Genomic DNA, 21503 nt, shown 5'->3' with positions numbered 1-21503 from the left:
GGCTCGTTTTGAAGGTAGTAACAAGCTCTACAATATCATACAGGGAACCATCATAGTCCGTATAGGGAGGATATAAAAAAATAATGAAAGGTTTGACCTATCTAAAAAGGACATACCGGTAAAACCTCCAACCTCGAAAATGCAACAAGTTTCCCGTGCAAAAACCATTCTCGATGAACTATAGTTTGTTATGAGAATAATCACAAGCTCTAAAACATCACATGGATAATATCCAAATAATCAACCAAGAAAGATGATGCAAAGATGCAAAGATTTGAGCTCTCCGAAGGATACGATCGAGTTACTCACTCGATAGCCCTCTTGATAGTACGACAACTAAACTGTAAACCGGTCTCCAACTACACCATGAGACCAGTGAGAAAGAAACCCTATCAAGAGAAAACCTTAATCTTGCGCATTCCACTTGATCTCGATGATGACGGTCTTGACCGTAAAAAGATGGAACGCCTTTCTTGATTGTGCTTGCTTGATGAAGTCTTGTGAATTGCTCCCCCATAATCCACCATGGGATAGCTTCTTCTTCAGCGCATCTTCACATATCCATGATCACCATATGGATGGCAAGGTTCGAGCATATGATCTCTTCGAGTTGGCTCATCTTGAACTTGCACTTCATTTCTTCATTCTTCATTATGTTGATGTCTTGAAGTTAACTTTGAGGGCTCATTTCATCTTCAAGACATACTTGACAGTTGATACTCTTCATCAATTTCTTCTTATTGCAACCTTGAAGCCAACCTATGGTTCAAGCATTGCCTATGGACAACTCCTACAAATATAACTCAATGCAAACATTAGTTCATAGGGATTGTCATTAAGTACCAAAACTACACATGAGGGCTCCATGCACTTTCAGAGGTGCAATGAGTCACGGAGGAGGAGCCAACAGACCAGGGCAGGTGGCGATCCTGGCCTACTTCAACATGGCGCGAGACCACAAGAACGCCGTTCGAGTCCTTGAGGAGACCAACACGGCCATCGTCGAGCACGTCACCGAGATCTCCTGCGAGCGAGCGCCGACGGAGGAGGATGATTACCTCTTCATGGTGGCCTAGCGGCAGAGGATCCTTGAGCTCAACTATTAGAGCCTCGCCGAGGACGCTGCTCACGATGCAGCACGGTTTGCCCCGATCGAGGACTACCGCTAGTGGTGGGCGACACTGAAGGGCCAACGTCACGTGGCCGGCGACACCTGCGGTGATGCTGTACTGCCAGATGCACGAAGCAAGGATGAAGAAGGGGGTGTGGACACAAAAGGACAATGAGAAGAACAACGACGAGGCTGGCCCGTCGTGCACCTCGACCGATGGCGAGTAGGCTTGGTTTTAGGTAAAAACTAGCCGTTTCATTCAACTTTGTAATATCTAACTAAATTTGATTGAAAAATGTCATCTTTATTTGAAATCGTCTCACTCCTAAAAATTATAGGATGCGCCTGTGTAGGCAGCCCCCAAATGGAGGGTGCAGGTGACGGCGCACCCAATAGCGCGCATTCGATTCACTCCGAATCTACCGTGAAAATATAGTATAGGATGTGCAAAATTCGATCTGGTCTGCATCTCCTTTTGATTTCGGGAGAAGATAGCGCCCTTTAATTTGGATTGGCCAGTTGATAATTTTGTCTCGTGCGCATGTCATCCAGGGTTGCTTGCTTTGGGCTCCATCTCCAATTCTCCATGTAGTGAAGTCGTACTGCTTCATGGCAAAGTCTTCACTTATTTGCACTTATCATCTTCACTTCTTCAGTAATTAGCACAGTGCCGTCTAGAACTTCTAAGTGCTCCTCTCATCGATCTTCGTGGGGTCGATCTCACCTTACGCACGCGTTAAAGGTCGTTGTTGCGTCAGGGCTGCATGCAGGAAATACAAGCTATGGACCAAAAGGACACCAAAATATCTTTCGTGGAGTGAAGCACAAGATCCTTTGGGCGGGAAACTGTGAAGTGAGAGGTCTGCGTTTCGTGTGTTGTTGGAGATAAACAAAAGTGCGCGGAACGATCATACTCCCTTCCCTTCGTCTAATAAAATATATCTTATATTTATCTAAACTTAGATATATTTACACATTACATACTACCCAGATACATCTAATTTTAGACAAATCTCCGACATATATATTTCATTAGTCGAGAAGAGTACATAGTGTGAAACTTCATACACTAGTCAACGCAATTAAAAGTCCAAACTGATGGAAACAACTAATAAAATACACTTATATATACTTCACAATATATATCCATTCTCATGTGTGACCGGAGAGCGCAAATCAGGACTCGAACTAAGGTATGATACCATGTTAAATGCACTAGCCAACGCAACATAAAATCGTAACTAGAAATGTCTAATACAATATACGTATACACTTCAGAGCACATAGTACTTCCTCCGTCCAGAAATAAGTGCCTCGAACTCGAACTTTCTAGATTCATATGTATCTACATTCTAAATTGTATATGGAATTATGGATACATGCTAACTTAGGCAAATCGAAGTTGCTTATTTTTAGACAGAGGAGCAGTATCATGGTTCATCACGGTGAAAAGGAACAAATTGCGGAACTGAGTAAGAATGGCACCCTTACCAAGCCCATCAGCTTGCTATACCTTACCAACTCGATATACCCTCTGGCCCTATTGTGGATAGAGCTTCCGTGCCAGCCCAGCTGATCGACGTGCACATGACCTTGACCCCAAGATGGCCCCATGCCGCCGTCTTCTGCTGAGATATTTAGCCTCCTTGCTTTCAGGTCATCGATTCGCTCTCTTGAGACTCGAAATCTAGTCACGCCTCACACGTGCGTTACATTGCGGTCTCTCGTAATTCCGCATGGCTGCGAACTCGTGGAGATAGATTGGCGTCATGCATTGCATATGCAGTATATGATGCTTCTTGCTTCCATAGACTGGTATGTCTGTCACGCGAGATGGCTTAGTTAGTTGGAGACTCGGACGATCATCGACCGAGACCTTCAATTAATCTGCATTACTAGCACCATGGTGATGTGCATGTCTGATTTTTTTAGCACTACGTACCCTAATGATTGATGAACATTGGTGGTGCGACTATGCGATTTTCTTTTGTTTCTCGTACGATGACATACTGCTGATTAACAAATGATGATACGAGAAGGTCGCCGGTGGACTTAACGAGGAAGGCCAAATTGATAGCCAACCTCTGTTTTCAGCTGCTTACCAGGTCGGATTATTACACGCCGCTGGTTGTGACTTAATTATGCTTAATAGGCTTGCTAGCTTGGGAAGTAACAGCATGCTGAGGTTATCATAAAGTTAGGCCTCTATTTGCATCGGTAGGAATAGGAAAGAAAATACTGAATGAGATGCCACGTATTGTGAATTGCTATAGGATTTCAAAAACACCGAAATTTTCTGAGATGTGTATTTGGATGGTGCACATGAATCAAACACATGAATTTCACAGGAGTGAGGAGAGAGACCAGAAAGACCCTAGAGTGTAAGTGCGCAAGATGAGGTTTGAGATCTATTATATATATACTAAAAGCAAGATACAAAGTTCTGAAACTGAGACACGTTGATCCACGTCATCAAAAATAATTTAACGGTTAGATCAAACGGACAAGATTCAAACATTTTAACGTAACATGTACAAGCCTATATTTATGCGACATACACGATGTATCATACTTGACACGTACACATCTGTGAGAAAGAAAAATAAAAGAAGTCCGGGCGTCTGTGCCAACGTCCGTGAGGAAAAAAGAAGAAGTCGGGAGGCTTCGTTTGAAAATAAAGGAGTTCAGAGGCGTTACCTGCACATGAGGAGTCGTATTAGCCTCTCCAACTCTACTTTTATGTCCCACAAAGGAAAATCTCCATCTTTTATGTTGCTTTTCCATGTAGCAGTCGTAAGTACGTAGCATGGAAATAACGTGTGCGAGTGATTCATCCCATTAATTATTAAGATTAAAAATGGAAAAGGAATCACTACGGCAAAACAGGGCTTTGCCGTGCAGCCTAAACGCACGGCAAATGGGCAAATCGGCTCGGCAAAGCCTTTGCCCTGCGGCCGTGCACGGCAAAGATTGCTCGGCAAAGACCCGCCCGGCAAAGCCGTCTTTGCCGTGGGTCGCGCGAAAATCGCACGGCAAAGGCTTTGCCGAGCGACGCAGCGTTGCCGTGCGCTGTGGCCTCTTTGCCGTGCGATTTAGGCTGCCGTGCGCTGTGCCTCTTTGCCGTGCGGCCTTCTTTGCCGTGCGCTTCCACTCCAACCCGCACGACAAATACTAGGCTTTGCCGTGCGCTTCTCTTCCACCCTGCACGGCAAAGATACCTACAGCAGCACCAGGTGGGCAGCGCGGGCGGCCTTTGCCGTGTGCATGTGCACGGCAAAGAGTGCCTTTGCCGTGTGCATGTGCACGGCAAAGGTGGTGCAAATTTTCCAGAATTTCCATGCTTCCCCATTAATTCCTGCATATGCAATTCACAAATACCAATAACAGTCCAGATACACATATAGCACAATATATAGAGTATTTGCATCATCAACAACATAGTTCATACACGAGTAGTCCAACAAAGTCCATACAATAGTTTCAAGTCGCATAATTAGTTCATACAAGCAACATCAACAACAAAGTCTCCAACATAGAATGTTCCAAGTCGCACAACAAGTTCATACACAAGCAACATCAACCTTCGCCACTTCCTTGTCCTTCTCCACTTCCTTGTCCTTCTCCACCTCCTTGTCCTCCTACAAGTTCATAGATGCATAAGTGGCATGGAATGGCTAAAATTGACATGTAAGAACTAGAATTGACATGGAAGAACTAGAATCGACATGGAATGGCTAAAATTGAACATAATCGCTAGAATAGACATGAAATGGCTAAAATTCAACATAATGGCTAAGAATGACATGGAATGGCTAAAATTGACATGTAAGAACTAGAATTGACATGGAAGAACTAGAATTGACATGGAATGGCTAAAATTGAACATAATCGCTAGAATTGACATGAAATGGCTAAAATTCAACATAATAGCTAAGAATAACATGGAATGACTAAAATTAACATGGAATAGCTAAAATTGAACATAATGGCTAAAATTGACATGGTTGAATGGCTAAAATTGACAAGTGGCATGGTATGGAAGAATTAGAAGTGTAGGAGAACTCACCTAGAAACTGCTGCAGAGCTCGGATGATGCCCGTATTGTTGACGGTCAAGCCGAGTGTGAGCGGGCTCTGACTTGGCGCTTGCTGGAGAAGCGCCATCACAGCCGGATCAGGCGCGGGGATCTGCAATATCCAAAGTTCGGTTAGACAACAAACAAGATTGAGACGGAGATATTAAGTTAACCACTAACCCAATTGGGGAACATAGGAGGACACGACGTGCTAGGAGCACTACTCCCCGGTGGGGAAGTCAGCACGGCCTGGTTCATGAACATCTGCTGGAACATCTGCTGCTGTTGTTGCATCTGCTGCAACATCTGCTGCTGCATCTGCATGCTCTCCCTAAGCTGCTGCTTGCATCCGCATCTTCTCCTCTTGGTTCCTCCGTTCCCTTTCTTCCATCTCCGCCTACGTTGTGTTGCCGCGATGTCGGTAACATTGCAATGGAAAACATGTAATGAAGCGTAGAGGATCGACGAAGAACTTACCCGTAACTTCTCAACGGCTAGGTCCGAAGCCCGTGGGCGGGTCTCTACCCGAGGCTGCTCGCTCGTACGCCCACGACGGATGCGGCGTAGAGATGGAATGGTCTTTGGGTCGACTAACCCGTCAGCAATCCATAGGCGGCCACCCTTCTTGCCTTGTCCCGCAAGCACCGCAACCTCAACGTCAAAGTCTTCGGTGGTTGGGTCGGCGTCTTCGCCGTGCTTGGCCTTGAACGTCGAGCGGTACGCGCCACACTGGGCCTCCGCTAGCCCGTTGACCCACACGGACCCCGTTTCGGGATGCGGCTCCCTCCTCGGTCTTGGACTTTTGGAAAAGGCCAAATAAGTTTGGTGTCACGCTCTGTCTTCACTTCCTGCAAAAGAGTACATGCAAGTAAGTGAAGAGGGACACCCTTGCGGGGCTAACAATAACATGAAACGAAAGAATGAAGAAACCATTTGCTCACCTCTTGCTGCAAGGTAAGGGCCAAGTTCTTGCTGCCCAGGACATGTGATCCACCTCCCATCTCTAAACGCTTCTGCTTGCCCTCCTCGTGCTTCCGGGCGTACTCGGCGGATGTCCACCATATGACCATCGCAAGAAAGCACGCCTTGTCTTCCCCGACGTACTGAGGAGGGTTCTACATACACAAGATAGACCCATTATTAGAACATAAACTACATGAAAATGCGGAAATAAATAACACATCGATGCTAATACCTCGAGTACCGCCACGGTGCCATGAGCGTATCCCGACAATCAGCCTTACTCATCCAAACTTTGCGCTCGGCGTGCCAGTCGCGGACGCACTGGACACGTGCCTTGTAGTGCATGCTAGTCACCCTCACCCTGCACAACTCGTGTAAGATAACGTCGCACGCAATTTCCTCGCCCTCAGCCCTCGTGAAGTATTTCTGCAACCATGCACATAGGTAAAACAAGAGGAATTAGAGCAACTATTGGTAGTCAAGAAGTGTTTGAATGCTAAGAAGCCAAAAGTCACGTACCCGAAGTGGCGGACAACCCGCTCTTGCATGTTGGTGCACTTGCCGCTAGGATCTTCCGCGTAGCTGTAGTGCTTCCAAGTCCAAGCCACATCGCGGCCACCACTAGGGAGATTGACAATCCCAGGGAAATGCTTCCTAATTAGGCCTCCAAGGATGTTCGAGTACTCACGTGTCGGCATCTTCCTCGGGTCACCATACTTGAACATGCTGCACAACGAAATGCCAAAATCAGTATGCATGTGATAAAAATTTGTATAATGATAAAAATTTCAATAATGGAATGCCAAAATCAGCATGTACCTCTTTCCAGCGGGCACGAGAACAACATCGCGGAAGGCCCAAGTTTTTAGCTTGGGGAGTTTCGTAATCCCGCGCTTATACGGCTTCTTGTCCCGTGGTTCCAGCCTCTCCTCGGCTGCAACGTACACCTCCTCCTCGGGCGGATACCAAACTAGGTTTGGGTCTAGCTCCTGCGGCAAACCCCCCAACCCCTCATCCTCCTCGAGGTCCTCCCCACCGTCCTCCCCACCGTCCTCCCCACCATCCTCCTCGTCCTGCCCACCGTGCTCCTCACCGTCCTCCTGGTCCTCCCCACCCCACTGCTCCTCGTCATCATCCTCGGCTGGGGGAGGACTAGGAGAAGGGGTACGAAGTCGCCGTGGCTGGGCATTCTTCCTCCATGGTGGAGGGCTAGGAGGAGCGCTAGGAGGACGTGTCTGCGACGAACCACTCGAAAGTCCCACAAGCTCAGCCACGGCCTTGATCTTCTTTTTGAAACCTCCCTTTCTTTTTCTTGGCGGCATGTTTCAATCACCTGCAAACACAATGAAAAGAGTGGTTTATTAGTATGCAATGTAAACAGATGAATATTAGTGAAATCAACAATAAATAGCACATAGTTCGAGTACATAGATCATAGTTTATTATAAATAGCACATAGTTCGAGTACATAGGATAGCCTCACAATTACAACTACATAGATCATAGTTTATTACAAATAGCACATAGTTCGAGTACATAGGATAGCCTCACAATTACAACTACATAGATCATAGTTTATTACAAATAGCACATAGTTCGAGTACATAGGATAGCCTCACAATTACAACTACATAGATCGGTAGCCTATGTCGACATCCGTAATCGGACCACATGTTTCATCATCATCGAGGCTCGGCGAACCAATAATCATCGATGAAACCTGGAGGTGGTCCATTTGGAGCTAGGTCAATGCCCGCTTTGAACGCCTCGAGCAAACTTAGGTCTTCTACGGCACACACATCCTCCGCTTCATATTCTTCATTGTCTTCCTCCATAACCGCATCTTCTTCTTGCTCATCGTCTACGACCATGTTATCAACAACGGCCGACAAGTCGATAGTGAAATGACCGGGGAGCCCTTCTTCTTGATAAAAATCAACACTCCTTGTTGAGGGGTCTACGCGGCGGTAATCGTCCTTGTTTGGCGGGGGTGGCCTAATGCGTGAAGGAACCGTCATCACAACATCCCATCCATGTAGACGTTTGGTCGGGTTTCGGCACGCGTACGGGAGATAGAATACTTGGAAGGCTTGGCTGGCCAAAATGTACACGTCCTCTCCCTTATAAACAGAGCTTCTTTCAACTTCGACCAATCCAATTTCAGGATCCCGTCTCATGCGACGTGGGTCGAACCAATGGCATTTGAATACGACGGGATTTAGCCCTTTGTCAAACCCGTAATTCAGCTCGTATATACCCTCGACTCTTCCATAGTAATGGAGTCCATCATCACCTTAACATACCACCCCGCTATTTATTGTCTTCTTGTTTGGACGGCTTGTTGTGTATTGATGGGTCTGGAAGCGATACCCGTTCACGTCATAAGAATTGAACGAGTCGACGGAATGGTTGAAGCCCCTAGCAATTTTTCGTAGCAAGGGATTCATGTCTTTGTCAGTTCTTGCCTACAAGATTAGGACGATAAGTTTAGAACAAGAAATGACCGAGAAATGTCGACAGTGTACAAGCAAATTTGGATAGGATAGTACCAAACCACAGAACCAGCTACTGAAACCGTGACCGCCGCCGTTATCAAAAATATCCTTGGATTCTTCCGAGGTAGGATCCCTGTGGGTATACCTCCAATATTTAGTCGTGAATTGTCTATAACAGTGAACGGAGGAAGAGTTAGCCACGAACATACGAGTGAATGTTTGCGAATAACTAAATGGTTAGCACTTACTTGATGTACGGCTTCACTTCCACCATGGTGTTCAAGACATATGAGTGGATCAACTCCCGCTCATGTAAATTCGTTGTGTACGGCTTCGAGCCACTTGACTTGCCGCCAAGCCCTATGAAGATGCTAAGCTTGGGTACATCTTCATTGTTGGCGGCATTGTAACGGAGGACCGGGTTGTGCTTTGTGGGAATGTTGGGATCATAGTGCTTAGTGGTGAAGTTTGCCACCTCCACGTTCGGGACTGCCTCAGCTATGGATGCTTCGATCTTGCATTTATTGCCGGTCATCCGGCGAAGCTTTTGTGTTTCTCTCTCGGGACCAAGCGCCAACGGCCCCAATTCGCCCCCCCTTTAAGCATTCCTTCGCGAGGTGCAGGATCATATGTTGCATCGGATTAAAGAACGTTGGAGGAAAGATCTTCTCTAGATCGCAAAGCAACATGGGTGCCTGTTCATCCAGCTTCTCAATCACTTTAGTGTCTAACTCCCTAGCATAAATCTGGCGGAAGAAATAACTCAACCTCGCTAGCACTCGCCAAGTTTTCTCAGGGACATAGCCTCGAATCATCACCGGCATTATCCGCTCAAGCCATACGTGGTAGTCATGACTCTTCAGTCCTTGTACTCGCAACGTTTCAATGTTCAGACCCCTCATCCAGTTGGCTGCGAACCCATCAGGGAAAAACAAGGATTCCTTCATCCATTGGAAGACCTCCCTTTTTTGGGCCTTTGTGAGGCAGAACGGAGCGTGTGGCTTAGTCCAAGTTTTTTTGGCACCATGAGGTGGCTGCTGATGTCTACGGGTGCTTCTATTCTTGTAGACAGTGTTGGGCCTCCAAGAGCAGAGGTTTGTAGAACAGCAGCAAGTTTCCCTTAAGTGGATCACCCAAGGTTTATCGAACTCAGGGAGGAAGAGGTCAAAGATATCCCTCTCATGCAACCCCGCAACCACAAAGCAAGAAGTCTCTTGTGTCCCCAACACACCTAATAGGTGCACTAGTTCGGCGAAGAGATAGTGAAATACGGGTGGTATGAATAAGTATGAGCGATAGTAACGGCGCCGGAAACGTGCTTGTCTGGCGTGCGGTTGATGGTAGTAATATTGCAGGCGATATAAATGCGGTAAAACGAGTAAACAAGCAGCGATAGCGATATTTAGGAACAAGGCCTAGGGATCATACTTTCACTAGTGGACACTCTCAACATTGATCACATAACAGAATAAATAAATAGATGCTAGACTCTACACCCTCTTGTTGGATGATGAACACCACTAAGCGTGTAGGATTACACGAACCCTCAATGCCGGAGTTAACAAGCTCCACAATATTCAATGTTCATATTTAAATAACCTTAGAGTGCATAACGGATCAACATAACCAAACCAAGTACTAACATAGCATGCACACTTGTCACCTTCACACTACGAAAGGAGGAATAGATCACATCAATACTATCATAGCAATAGTTAACTTCATAATCTACAAGAGATCACAATCATAGCCTACGCCAAGTACTACACGATGCACACACTCGTCACCATTACACCGTGCGGGAGGAATAAACTACTTTAATAACATCACTAGAGTAGCACATAGATATATTGTGATACAAAACACATTGCAATCATAAAGAGATATAAATAAGCACTTCACTATGCCATTCATAACGGTGAATAAGTATTCCGTGAAATATAGCCTAAGAGACCCACACGGTGCACACACTCGTCACCTTTACACACGTGGGACAAGGAGTCTCCGGAGATCACATAAGTAAAATCCACTTGACTAGCATAATGACATCTAGATTACAAGCATCATCATATGAATCTCAATCATGTAGGGCAGCTCATGAGATTATTGTATTGAAGTACATAGGAGAGAGATGAACCACATAGCTACCGGTACAGCCCGAGCCTCGATGGAGAACTACTCCCTCCTCATGGGAGACGAGCGGCGTTGATGAAGATGGCGGTGGTGTTGATGGAGAAGCCTTCCGGGGGCACTTCCCCGTCCCGGCGGCGTGCCGAACGGGACTCCTGTCCCCCAGATCTTGGCTTCGCGATGGCGGCGGCTCTGGAAGGTTTTCTCTGGTTTCGTCGAACGTAATAGGGTTTTCGCGACGGAGACCTTAAGTAGGCGGAAGGGCAGCGTCAGAAGGGGTCTGGGGCCACCAGACACTAGGGCGGCGCGCCCCCCTCCTGGGCCGCGCTGCCACCATGTGTGGGCCCCCTGTGGCCCCTCTCTGGCGACTCTCGGGTGTTCTGAAGCTCCCGGGGATTCTAAGATCGCTGGGCGTTGATTTCGTCCAATTCGAGAATATTTCCTTACTAGGATTTACTGAAACCAAAAACAGCGAGAAAACAACAAGCTGGCCCTTCGGCATCTCGTCAATAGGTTAGTTCCGGAAAACGCATAATAATGACATAAAGTATGCATAAAACATGTAGATATCATCAATAATGTGGCATGGAACATAAGAAATTATCGATACGTCGGAGATGTATCGGCATCCCCAAGCTTAGTTCCTGCTCGTCCCGAGCGAGTAAACGATAACAAAGATAATTTACGGAGTGACATGCCATCATAACCTTGATCATACTATTGTAAGCATATGTAATGAATGCAGCGATCAAAACAATGGTAATGACATGAGTAAACAACTGAATCATAAAGCAAAGACTTTTCATGAATAGTACTTCAAGACAAGCATCAATAAGTCTTGCATAGGAGTTAACTCACCAAGCAATAATTCAAAGTAAAAGGTATTGAAGCAACATAAAGGAAGATTAAGTTTCAGCGGTTGCTTTCAACTTATAACATGTATATCTCATGGATAATTGTCAACATAGAGTAATATAACAAATGCAATATGCAAGTATGTAGGAATCAATGCACAGTTCACACAAGTGTTTGCTTCTTGAGGTGGAGAGAGATAGGTGAACTGACTCAACATAAAAGTAAAAGAAAGGCCCTTCGCAGAGGGAAGCATTGATTGCTATATTTGTGCTAGAGCTTTGGTTTTGAAAACATAAAGAGAGCATAAAAGTAAAATTTTGAGAGGTGTTTGTTGTTGTCAACGAATGGTAGTGGGCACTCTAACCCCCTTGCCGGACAAACCTTCAAAGAGCGGCTCCCATGAAGGACGTTATCTCTACCGGCAAGGTAGATCATCCCTCTTCTCTTTTGTTTACACATGTATTTTAGTTTTATTTATGGATGACACTCCTCCCAACCTTTTGCTTACACAAGCCATGGCTAACCGAATCCTCGGGTGCCTTCCAACAATCACATACCATGGAGGAGTGTCTATTTGCAAAATTAAGTTGCTTACTGATGAATCAGAGCAAAACATGTGAAGAGAATTATTAATGAAGGTTGATTAATTGGGGGCTGGGAACCCCGCGCCAGCCCTTTTTGCAAAATTATTGGATAAGCGGATGAAGCCACTAGTCCATTGGTGAAAGTTGCCCAACAAGAATGAAAGATAAACACCACATACTTCCTCATGAGCTATAAAACATTGACACAAATCAGAGGTGATAAATTTTGAATTATTTAAAGGTAGCACTCAAGCAATTTACTTTGGAATGGCGGAGAAATACCATGTAGTAGGTAGGTATGGTGGACACAAATGGCATAGTGGTTGGCTCAAGGATTTTGGATGCATGAGAAGTATTCCCTCTCGATACAAGGCTTAGGCTAGCAAGGTTTATTTGAAACAAACACAAGGATGAACCGGTGCAGCAAAACTCACATAAAAGACATATTGTAAACATTATAAGACTCTACACCGTCTTCCTTGTTGTTCAAACTCTTTACTAGAAATTATCTAGACTTTAGAGAGACCAATTATGCAAACCAAATTTTAGCAAGCTCTATGTATTTCTTCATTAATAGGTGCAAAGTATATGATGCAAGAGCTTAAACATGAGCACAACAATTGCCAAGTATCACATTATTCAAGACATTTTAGAATTACTGCATGTAGCATTTTCCGTTTCCAACCATATAACAATGAACGAAGCAGTTTCAACCTTCGCCATGAACATTAAAAGCTAAGAACACATGTGTTCATACGAACCAGCGGAGCGTGTCTCTCTCCCACACAAGCATTTATTCAAACAAAAACACAAACAAAAGCACACGAGACGCTCCAAGTAAAGTACATAAGATGTGACCGAATAAAAATATAGTTTCAAGGGAGGAACCTGATAAATTTGTCGATGAAGAAGGGGATGCCTTGGGCATCCCCAAGCTTAGACGCTTGAGTCTTCTTAAAATATGCAGGGGTGAACCACCGGGGCATCCCCAAGCTTAGACTTTTCACTCTTCTTGATCATAGTATATCATCCTTCTCTCTTGACCCTTGAAAACTTCCTCCATACCAAACTTTAAGCAAACTCATTAGAGGGTTAGTGCACAATCAAAAATTCACATGTTCAGAGGTGACACAATCATTCTTAACACTTCTGGATATTGCACAAAACTTCTGAAAGTTAATGGAACAAAGAAACTCATTCAACTTAACAAAAGCGGCAATGCGAAATAAAAGGCAGAATCTGTCAAAAACAGAACAGTCCGTAAAGACGAACCTGGAAGGGGCACTTAACTTGCTCAAACGGAAAAACTCAAAACTAATGAAAGTTGCGTACATATCTGAGGATCACACACGTAAATTTGCAGATTTTTTGATTTTTTTACAGAGACTTCTGCGCGAATTCGTGACAGACAGCAATGCTGTTTCTGCGCAGCAATCCAAATCTAGCATCAACTTTACCATAGAGACTTTACTTGGCACAAAAACATGATAAGGAGAGGTTGCTACAGTAGTAAACAACTTCCAAGACTGAACAAAACAAAAATTGCTGTAGTAAAATAAACACATGGGTTATCTCCCAAGAAGTGCTTTCTTTATAGCCATTAAGATGGGCTCAGCAGTTTTAATGATGCACTCGCAAGAAATAGTATTTGAAGCAAAAGAGAGCATCAAGAGGCAAATTCAAAACAAATTTAAGTCTAACATGCTTCCTATGCATAGGAATCTTGTAAATAAACAAGTTCATGAAGAGCAAATTAACAAGCATAGGAAGATAAAACCAGTGTAACTTCAAAAATTTCAGCATATAGAGAGGTGTTTTAGTAACATGAAAATTTCTACAACCATATTTTCCTCTCTCATAATAATTTTCAGAGGCATCATGAACAAACTCAACAATATAAGTATCACATAAAGAATTCTTATTCACATGCATAAAAGTATCATTACTCTCCACATAAGCATAATCAATTTTATTAGTTGTAGTGGGAGCAAATTCAACAAAGTAGCTATCATTATTATTCTCATCATCAAATATAGGGGGCATATTGTAATCATAATTAAACTTATCCTCCATAGTAGGCGGCACCAAAAGACCACTATCATTATAATCATCATATATGGGAGGCATATCATAATCAACATAAACTTTCTCCTCAATACCCGGAGGGCTAAAGAGATCATTTTCATCAAAACCGACCTCCCCAAGCTTAAATTCTTCCATAGCATTAGCAACAATGGTGTTCAAAGCATTCATACTAATAACATTCCCATTAGCATGCATAAGTTCCATGGGTTTTTTAATTTTCTCTTCAAACACATCATGTCCTAATTCAAGATAAAGTTCATAAAGATCTCTCATTTTGTTGTTGTCTTCCATTAAGCCTTACTAGTGTAAAACAAGAAACCAAAAGATGCAATTGCAGGATCTAAAGGAAATAGCTTCGAGCACACACACAATGGCAACAGAAAAGTACTTAGTTACCTGGGACCGGAGTATGAGTGCCTTTTACCTTTCCTCCCCGGCAACGGCGCCAGAAAATAGCTTGATGTCTACGGGTGCTTCTATTCTTGTAGACAGTGTTGGGCCTCCAAGAGCAGAGGTTTGTAGAACAACAGCAAGTTTCCCTTAAGTGGATCACCCAAGGTTTATCGAACTCAGGGAGGAAGAGGTCAAAGATATCCCTCTCATGCAACCCTGCAACCACAAAGCAAGAAGTCTCTTGTGTCCCCAACACACCTAATAGGTGCACTAGTTCGGCGAAGAGATAGTGAAATACAGGTGGTATGAATAAGTATGAGCAGTAGTAACGGCGCGAGAAAAGTGCTTGCTGGCGTGCAGTTGAGGGTAGTAATATTGCAGGCGGTATAAATGCGATAAAACAAGTAAACAAGCAGCGATAGCGATATTTAGGAACAAGGCCTAGGGATCATACTTTCACTAGTGGACACTCTCAACATTGATCACATAACAGAATAAATAAATAGATGCTAGACTCTACACCCTCTTGTTGGATGATGAACACCACTAACTGTGTAGGATTACACGAACCCTCAATGCCGGAGTTAACAAGCTCCACAATATTCAATGTTCATATTTAAATAACCTTAGAGTGCATAACGAGATCAACATAACCAAACCAAGTACTAACATAGCATGCACACTTGTCACCTTCACACTACGAAAGGAGGAATAGATCACATCAATACTATCATAGCAATAGTTAACTTCATAATCTACAAGAGATCACAATCATAGCCTACGCCAAGTACTACACGATGCACACACTCGTCACCATTACACCGTGCGGGAGGAATAAACTACTTTAATAACATCACTAGAGTAGCACACGGATATATTGTGATACAAAACACATTGCAATCATAAAGAGATATAAATAAGCACTTCACTATGCCATTCATAACTTGAATAAGTATTCTGTGAAATATAGCCTAAGAGACCCACACGGTGCACACACTATCACCTTTACACACGTGGGACAAGGAGTCTCCGGAGATCACATAAGTAAAATCCACTTGACTAGCATAATGACATCTAGATTACAAGCATCATCATATGAATCTCAATCATGTAGGGCAGCTCATGAGATTATTGTATTGAAGTACATAGGAGAGAGATGAACCACATAGCTACCGGTACAGCCCCGAGCCTCGATGGAGAACTACTCCCTCCTCATGGGAGACAGCAGCATTGATGAAGATGGTGGTGGTGTTGATGGAGAAGCCTTCCGAGGGCACTTCCCCGTCCCGGCGGCGTGCCGGAACAGAGACTCCTGTCCCCCAGATCTTGGCTTCGCGATGGCGGCGGCTCTGGAAGGTTTTCTCTGGTTTCGTCGAACGTAATAGGGTTTTCGCGACAGAGATCTTAAGTAGGAGGAAGGGCAGCGTCAGAAGGGGTCTGGGGCCACCAGACACTAGGGCGGCGCGCCCCCCTCCTGGGCCGCGCCGCCACCATGTGTGGGCCCCCTGTGGCCCCTCTCTGGCGACTCTCAGGTGTTCTGGAAGCTCCCGGGGATTCTAAGATGCTGGGCGTTGATTTCGTCCAATTCCGAGAATATTTCCTTACTAGGATTTCTGAAACCAAAAACAGCAGAAAACAGGAACTGGCCCTTCGGCATCTCGTCAATAGGTTAGTTCCGGAAAACGCATAATAATGACATAAAGTATGCATAAAACATGTAGATATCATCAATAATGTGGAATGGAACATAAGAAATTATCGATACGTCGGAGACGTATCAGCTGCATGTTCAACTCTGGCCTATCGCACAACTTTTCTTGGTCAATTCGAGCCTTTATGTTATCCTTCGTCTTCTCAGTGTCCACTATGGTGCTCCAAATGGCTTCACTGATATTCTTCTCGGTGTGCATTACATCAATGTTATGCGGGAGCTCGAGAAACTCATAGTAAGGAAGCTTCCAGAAGCACGGCTTGTGGGTCCATTGGTGTGTCTCCCCATATCCCAAGAAACCATTCCCATCAGGGTTAGGCTGGAGAGCGTCTAACTCGGCCTTGGTTTCCTGTCCGGTCTTCGGAATTGGCTTCGGTGCATGGACAACACGGCCTTTTTTGAAACTCTTTACATCACTCCTGTATTCATGACTCTGCTCAAGGAACTGTCGAGCTTCATCAAAGCAGGAATACTTGCCACCCTTGTTTAGCCAGAAGAAAGTCACGGCTTGCCTGCACTCCGGACAAGGCCACTTCCCATGTGTACACCAACCGCAGAACAAAGCACGTGCTGGCAAGTCATGCAGGGACGTGTGGTACCAGACATACATATCGAAGTGTTCCTTCTTTTCCGCGTCATAAGTTCGGATCCCGCGATCTTCCCAGCCAAGAAGCAAGTCATCAATCAGTGGTTCCAGATACACGTTCATGTTCTTACCCGGGTATTTCGGTCCTGGGATTATCATCGACACAAACATGTACTCGATCTCGTGCGGACGCCGGGGGTAGGTTCGGGGAATAACAAACACCGGCCAACAACTCGTATACCGCAGCCGACATACCATATGGATTGAACCCATCGGTTAATATCGCAATTGCTACGCTCCTCGGGTCACCGGCTTTCGAGGGATATTTCTTGACAAAGTTCTTCCATGCGGTACCATCCGCCGGATGTATCATCTTGCCACCGTCTGATCTGATCCCTTCTACAACCCACCTCATCTGATGGGCAGTATCCTCGGTCATGAAGAGCCGCTGGATCCTCGGTAGGACTGGAAGATAGCGGAGGATATTCTTGGCAACCGTGGTCTGCCTCTTCTGACCATCACCATTGGTGTCAACCTCAAAGTACCTAGAGCTTTTGCAATGGATGCAATAATTTGTGTTAGCATGCTCCTCTCTGAATAGCATGCATCCCTTTGGACAAGCGTGTATCTGCTGAGATGACATCTTGAGGTCACTGAGCAATTTTTTCGAATAGTAGAAGTTTTGCGGCAAGAGGTGCCCTTTCGGCGGAATGCCGCCAACGAGGACCAGAAGTTCATCGAACCCATCTCTGCACGGATTCCTGTGGCACTTAAAGGCCAAAAGGCGAGCGATGGCATCTAGTTGGGTAACATCTGTATTTACGTGTAGGGGTTTCTGCGAAGCAAACAAAGCCTCGTAATACTTCTTTGTGTTTTCCTCCGGCTCCTCACTTGTCTCCGCATCCCTAGGTGTCTCCGCTTCTACATGAGGGCTTTCAGGCACATTACCATTAGCCAAGTTCTCTAGGCACCTATCAAACCCAGTATCATATTCTCTCGTAGGCTGAATCTGTCGCACCTCCTTCCTAGCCCGTTTCTTCGCTTTTTCTCCATGAAAAGTCCAAATCTTGTACGACGGTTTGAACCCGGACTTGATCAGGTGAAGACTCATAGTTTCCTTGTCCTGTGTTTTTTGGTTAGGGCACTTACTACAAGGGCAAAAAACTGTCTTGGGTCTGCTAGGGATGTCAAACGCCCTGTCCACAAACTGCTTGGTCTTTTCTCCCCATTCCTCAGTATATTTCCACGGACCGATTCTGCCATTGTACATCCAGTCACGGTTATCCATCCTCTAATCAGCACCAAAACAGACGAACTTAGAATTTATATCAAACATGATCCGCATTTTCTTTTTTTTTCTTTTTTACGCATGCATCAACCTGAATCTCTACTGGGTGGGCTCCTAGCAGCCGCCGGATCCGTAGATTGAGTACGTTCTCCCTGCTCTACCCGATCCGAGACGGAATTTCGGCAGCACCTCCCCGCTGCTCTCCCGATACACGTCTCGCCAAAAGCCGAGAGGGGTGTGCATCCGGAGAACAACGGGGAGGCGCTCGTCGAAATCCCGACTCGGATCGGGGTAGAGCAGGAAGAACGTACCCAACTACGCATCCGCCGACCTGTCCCGATAAATGCCGTAAGAGTTACGGTTCATAATATGCGAGACCACTAATGCATATTTATCCGCGTAACCCTTACGGTCGGGAAGAGACGCCTAGGTAACGCGACATACTTGGTGATCTAGACCAAAAATAAACCTAGGTACGAGAGAGGCGAACGGATTCTCACCCTCGAAGCGTGATCGACAGCCGGCGAAGAAGACCAACGACCCTCCGACAAAATCCCCTCCAGGAAAACGGACTCTCTGAGCAACGCTCCTCAAGCACCGCGACAACACCAGCCCCTGTGTCCACCTCGAAACATCGTCTGCATATCGAGAAAACTAATTAGTGATAAAGACCATTTGTTTGCTCTAAATCCGACTATTATAAATACACTATTTCTAATAAATTGTGCCCTAAATCCCATTTCTACCCTAAACACTAGTATACCGGCTGGCATAATATGTTTTAACTACAAATTAGCATGCATAATATGTTTTAACTACCATAAATAGTAATATGCAAAAAAAAATTCACATACCGGCTGGCCGCCGGCGGGTGAGCAGCAGCGGCAGGTGCGGGTGAGGGGCCGGCAGCTGCGGGTGAGCGGCAGCGGCAGGGGAGCAGCAGCGGCCACGGCCGGGGAGCGGCAGCGGCGGCGGAGCAACAGCGGCGGGGGAGCGGCAGCGACGGGGGAGGGCCGGACGAGGGAGCAGCAGCGGCCGCGGCCGGGGAGCGGCAGCGACGGCGGAGCAATAGCGGCGGGGAAGCAGCAGCTACCACGGCGGGGGAAGCGGCGGCGGCGGGGGAGGGCCGGGGAGCAGCGCGCAGCGGCGGGGGAGGGCTGGTCGTCGGGATGGCGGGGGACCGGCAGCGGCGGGGGAGGTCGAGGCGGCGGCGTGCTGCGGGGGAGGTCGAGGCGGCGGCGGGCGGGCGGGCGTGGGCGGCGTGTCGCTGGCGGCGGTGGCGAGCTGGGAAGGAGGGGGGGCGCGCGTGCGTGTGTGTTTTGTGTGGAGGGGAGAGAGTCGCAGCGGGCCGAACGACCTTATCCAGGTCCTTTGCCGTGCGAGGCTACTTTGCCGTGTGGCAAAGCGGCTTTGCCGTGCGGAGGGGGACATTGCCGTGCGGTTTTGCACGGCAAAGATCTTTGCCGTGCGCCTTTGCACGGCAGAGGTCTTTGCCGTGCGACTGTGCACGGCAACAAATTTTTTTTTTTCAACAATGATTTTTTTAGTTTAGGATGTATATATGCATCCTGGTGTATAAACATCGTGTCCAAATACTTTTTACCACAAAATTTTATGTATTTGCGATATCATTTGTGATAAGGCCATTTGAATTGTATTTGGGATATCATTTGTGATAAGGTGAACATCCGAGGCACGCAGCCCGCCGTTATCGGGGGGAAACCGCCGGGGCACCGAAATGCCACCAAAACTTGCAAGTGGACCTTGTAGGCTCCCATGTGTGACATTCCCCTCTTTCGGGCGATAACACTTGGAAGATTCCTCGACTTGTAGGCTGAAGTGTCCCGCTGCGGGTATACCGGTGGCTATAATGTGCCAAAGTGTGCCAAACCTGGCTTTCCATGTGTATATGGACTAACCAAAACAAAACCTATCAAAAAGTATGTTGGTGGAACCTCGCGCGGTGAAATCTAGGGGGTAGACCCCCCGAGGCACACGGACCGCCGTTTTCGGGGGGGGAACGACCGCCGGAGCACCGGAATGCCACCAACACTTGCATGTGGACCTGGGATATGTGTGAAAGTGTGTTGGAAGGTGTGATTCACCAAATGGTGCAAGGCATTGCTCCCATGTGTGAGATTCCTCTCTTTCGGGCGATAGCACTTGGAAGATTCCTCGACTTGTAGGCTGAAGTGTCCCGCTGCGGGTATACCGGTGGCTACAATGTGCCAAAGTGTGCCAAACCTACCTTTCCATGTGTATATGGCCTAAACAAAACTAAACCTATCAAAAAGTATGTTGGTGGAACCTCGCGCGGTGAAATCTAGGGGGTAGACCCCCGAGGCACGCGACCGCCGTTTCGGGGGGGGGACGACCGCCGGAGCACCGGAATGCCACCAACACTTGCATGTGGACCTAGGATATGTGTGAAAGTGTGTTGGAAGGTGTGATTCACCAAATGGTGCAAGGCATTGCTCCCATGTGTGAGATTCCTCTCTTTCGGGCGATAGCACTTGGAAGATTCCTCGACTTGTAGGCTGAAGTGTCCCGCTGCGGGTATACCGGTGGCTACAATGTGCCAAAGTGTGCCAAACCTTGTTTTCCATGTGTATATGGCCTAAACAAAACTAAACCTATCAAAAAGTATGTTGGTGGAACCTCGCGCGGTGAAATCTAGGGGGGTAGACCCCCCGAGGCACGCAGACCGCCGTTTTCGAGGGGGGGATGACCGCCGGAGCACCGGAATGCCACCAACACTTGCATGTGGACCTAGGATATGTGTGAAAGTGTGTTGGAAGGTGTGATTCACCAAATGGTGCAAGGCATTGCTCCCATGTGTGAGATTCCTCTCTTTCGGGCGATAGCACTTGGAAGATTCCTCGACTTGTAGGCTGAAGTGTCCCGCTGCGGGTATACCGGTGGCTATAATGTGCCAAAGTGTGCCAAACCTTGTTTTCCATGTGTATATGGACTAACCAAAACAAAACCTATCAAAAAGTATGTTGGTGGAACCTCGCGCGGTGAAATCTAGGGGGGTAGACCCCCCGAGGCACGCAGACCGCCGTTTTCGGGGGGGGGGAACGACCGCCGGAGCACCGGTGACAAGGTATTAACTTGTCAATGCCTACGGATTGTAGACTAGGGTTTAGTTGGATGTAGAGGGCAAGTAGATCTCGAAAGTTTCAGCCGAAAAGTACTCGACGAATATGAAAACTAGGGTTTGAGAA

This window comes from Lolium rigidum, chromosome 5, assembly GCF_022539505.1.
Source record: "Lolium rigidum isolate FL_2022 chromosome 5, APGP_CSIRO_Lrig_0.1, whole genome shotgun sequence".
In the NCBI taxonomy this organism is placed as follows: Eukaryota; Viridiplantae; Streptophyta; class Magnoliopsida; order Poales; family Poaceae; genus Lolium; species Lolium rigidum.
This window is presented reverse-complemented; position numbering follows the sequence as displayed.